The sequence below is a fragment of the Urtica dioica genome, chromosome 2 (genome assembly GCF_054948205.1).
Source record: "Urtica dioica subsp. dioica isolate 48M chromosome 2, U.dioica_male_clone48M_v1_H2, whole genome shotgun sequence".
Taxonomy (NCBI): Eukaryota; Viridiplantae; Streptophyta; class Magnoliopsida; order Rosales; family Urticaceae; genus Urtica; species Urtica dioica.
The window spans coordinates 47,583,459-47,587,758 of NC_142757.1; the positions used below are offsets into that span (position 1 = coordinate 47,583,459).

General features: G+C 39.9%; 1 pseudogene; it reads left to right on the plus strand.

Annotated features, from left to right (window-relative positions):
* The first annotated feature begins 1,526 nt into the window (after positions 1-1,526).
* Positions 1,527-3,069, plus strand: LOC149405117 (putative UDP-glucosyl transferase 73B6; annotated as a pseudogene).
* The last annotated feature ends 1,231 nt before the right edge of the window (positions 3,070-4,300 follow it).

Consider the following 4,300-nt stretch of genomic DNA (forward strand, 5'->3'; position numbering starts at 1 on the left):
GTGTGCTCCAGAACTGGAAATTGTTCCGGTCAAGTCGAAGACTGAGAGGATTGATGTGTGGAACCACATTCTAGTACATTTTGACTTGATCCGCCAGAGCTTGAAGCCGAGGATCGCTAATTGTTGGTGACGCCGTGGTGTTTTCCGATGACGCCATTGAAATCGTGAACTGATTCAGTCGATGAGCCTAGGCTCTGATACCATATCAAGAAGAACTAGATCTGAGATAGAGAGAGAGTGCGAGAGAGAGAGAGAGAGAGAGAGAGAGAGACTGGTCAATGATTGATTGATTGATTTGACTGAACAACTAACTAATTCTGTTAGCTGGAATATAAATACATTTCTTGCGGCTTCATCTGAGCCGTTCATTATCTCTAGCTGCCATCTAACGGCTTACACTTTAATAAATTCAAACACTGCTCGCAAATCAGATCGAGCTGATGTCGCATGCTAACGAAACGGACGACCAATACAATGAGGAAATGTCTCACGAATATTCAAGAACTCAGCGGTTACTCTTATTAGTATAAATACCCTTACGTAACATCGCATCTAATTCTTCCTTCTCGCGCATCTAATTTTCTTTAATTCTTGAAATCCATGCTCTCGTTAAGAATATTCTATTTATCATTATTTTTTCTAGATTCCCTTCATTTATCATTTATCTTTTATACTTAAATCAGATCAAATCTCATCAACGAGAATTTGAGGCTCATAAAAATTCGAATCGGATTTTTATTAAACATTGTGTGACTCATTGGCGAGTAAATCTTCAAGTTAACCTTAACCGTACTCATACAGTTATTTGTTATAAAAGCACGTTGTAAATTTAAATTATCGTGTCAGCAGTTTACGATTAACCCATATATATTATTTTTGTGCCATGAACATGGTTCTTTTTCAATTTAAATTTTAGTTATGACTCGAAGTTACGATTTTTAATTTGATCATGTAAGTAAAGGTATTCCATATTTGAACTACACTTTTTATAGTCTGCCACACACCTCTTTTATATGACCACTTGTTCGAAGAAAAAAAATATATATTAACGATTCTCGTAAGAGAACAAACTAATGAATTTTCTAAAAGAAATAAACCAAACGAACTTTCCGAGACCGCTCCATTAAATAATTATTGCTTTTTTATTCTAGCAATAATTATTCCTTTCTAGTAATATAATATCACTTACCGGCCTAAACGCATCTACGTTGTCATGTAGCTTCATTATCTTATACTTGTCTTAAACTTTGACAGAACGTAACGCAAAGACAATATTAAAAATATATATATATATATATATATATATATATATATATATATATGCATAACACAAAGATAATATACAATAAACGCACTCATCTGCATTTGCCATATCACCGTTGCACCAAATAGTCAAACACGTGATATTCCTTGATCAATGAGCTTTCTTTCAACACGTTTTCGCGTTTCTCTCTTCATTATATATGTAGCCTCTGGTTATCAAACACACTTTGACATGGTTACTCACACATCTTAGTCTATACCAAACAGCCAAAAATAAATAAATCTAAGTACAAAAGTTTTTATTTTTTTTATCTTATGGAGATATGGGTGGTTCCATTATTTGGGCAAGGCCATCTATTGCCAACCATAGAGCTTTGCAAGCAAATAGCTTCCAGAGAGTTCAAAACCATCCTCTGTCATTCCGTCCAGCTTCGACCCATCTATCCCCGCCGATCTTCGCCGGAATCCGCTCGTGGAAATCGTTGAGATCACGGCGGATTCCGGGCCGGGCCCTGGCCCGAACCATCCCTTCGGTGCGGACCCTCTTATGTCAATGGGCCTTGAAATCATCTTGAAAGCCAGATCATTGGGCCCAAATGTAGTTCGGCCGTTTGCGCGGTCCTTGACACCTTGTCTATGAATTGGACGGGCGAGATTTTCCGAAAGTTTGATGTTCCAATGGTTGGATTCTTTACATCGGGTGCGGGCTCGGCCGCGATGGAGTACGCCGTATGGAAGGCCCAATCGGTTGATGTTGGGCCCGGAGAGGCCCAATTACTACCCGAGGAAATGGGCCTCACTAAACAGCTACGATTGGGCCCACATGGACACGGAGATCATCACGTGCCGTGGATCGGAAACATCAAGGGAGCCATCAGGCTTATGATCAACACGTGTGAAGATCTCGAGCGTCCGTTCGTCGAGTACTTATCCGATCAGCTCAAGATCCCCGTGTGGGCCGTGGGCCCGCTTTTGCCCCAACGGTACTGGAAGTCGAGCGGATGTACTGCGGTCCGCGATCATGAGATCCGTACTAATAATCAACCGTCGAACGTCACCGAAGATGAGGTGATCCGATGGTTGGACGGAAAGCCACGTGGGTCGGTACTTTACGTGGCATTCGGTTCCGAGATGGGTCCCACTAATGAAGAGTACGCTGAGTTGGCGGACGCGCTTGCGGCCTCAACCCGACCGTTTGTGTGGGCGGTCCCACGGAAATCGGGTAGGCCGGGCCCACCAGGGCCAGGCCAGGCCCGAGAAGCGTTCTACCCTCGCGGGATAGAAGCCAAAGCGGGCCCGAGGGGGCTCGTTATACACGGGTGGGCCCCGCAATTGTTGATACTGAGTCATCCATCGACGGGCGGGTTTTTGTCGCATTGCGGGTGGAACTCGGCCAGCGAGGCGGTGGGGGCGGGGAGTGCCGATTCTGGCGTGGCCAATCAGAGGAGACCAATTTTACAATGCTAAGTTGCTGACATCATATCTACGAATTGGCTTCGCGGTTTCTGATGATTTGTCGGCGAATGAGAATATCACAAAAGATGACATATTGAAGGGAATAGAGAGGCTGATGGGTGAAGATCACGATGAGACGAGGAAACGAGCACTTGGGATAGCAGCCAAATTTGAGGATGGATTTCCTCTTACTTCTATTGCCGCTTTCGATGCTTTTAGAGATTTCATCAATCGTAGAGTAGCTTAATATATTTGTCTTACTTGCATTATGTTGTTGTGCTACTTATATTTTGTCGTCATATTTCGCTTTCATTCGTTTGTAATTCAATTATCATCTGCATCTTAAAATCATTGCAAATTACTCTACTGTAACATATGGGATCATCAGACTAGTAGAGTTCAACTTGCTAGTGTGATGATGTTCGATATATGGAAGGAAAAAAAAAATTACAAGAAAAATCTGATGATTATCTGTTAAATTTATCTTGCACACGAATATGTTGTGAACCTAAATAACAATTTTACTACGTTGGTTTCAACCAAAGCTTTGAGATTCCGTAGGTTACCCGTGGGTTTACAATCTACTTTTCGTATCTCGAAGAAGTATGTGAATAATCGTTTATATTCTACCGTGGGATAACGGGCTAGGGTCAAACATGTAACTGACACAAGCTTAAAGCTGAAAATCTGGTTAATTTCGGTTAACTATTAATCGGATTACACAATCAACAATTAATTGTTAACCGAAAAAAAATCGACCCAATTATTTGAAGTTAAATTATTTAACCGTGACTATTTATTGCTATTTATTGTTGTTTGTTTGTTTTGTTTTTTCAAAAAAGTTGAGGATTTGCATAAATACTATTACTTTAAAATATCATTTATTGTTATTATATTTAGATTACGTGGCTAATGAATGCTAAAGTTAACCGTGTAACATGAATGCATATGGCAGATCCTAAAGTTAATCGTTCACTAACTCTAGAAAACAAAAACAAAAAAACAAAAACAAAAAAAGTTGCATATGACTTCCTAAATTGTCCAATTAAAAAAATAAAATATAAATAAAAAGCTTTATATTACATAGACATAAAAAAAGTTGCATATGGCTTCCTAAATTTATATTGAAAGACGCTTAAAAAAAATTGCATACTAGCAGTTAAAAAAAAACAATTAAAACATGGACATGAAAACATCAACATTTAGCATAGTTCTACAATTAAAATAATCACAATCTTCTTCAAAATTATTCGTTGAGGCCCCAATCGTTGAATGCTTTGACAAAATCTTCGTGATCTTGCGATAGCTCAGACGGCATCTTTAGCTTTGCACGTTCTCAATCCTTGACGCACGTAAGAATCTTCACTAATTTTGGCCTAAGTCGTGCACGTTGATCATCCATAAATCTTCTGGCGGCGCTAAAAGCGGCTTCGGACGAGACGCTAGAGACCGGTACGATGAGTACATCTCAGGAAATGATGGATAAGATCGGAAATTATGCTTGATGTGTTTTCCACCAATTGAGCAAGTCGAGGTTGTCTCGTTGAATGTCAATGAATTGCACGCTGATGTAGATGTTCAA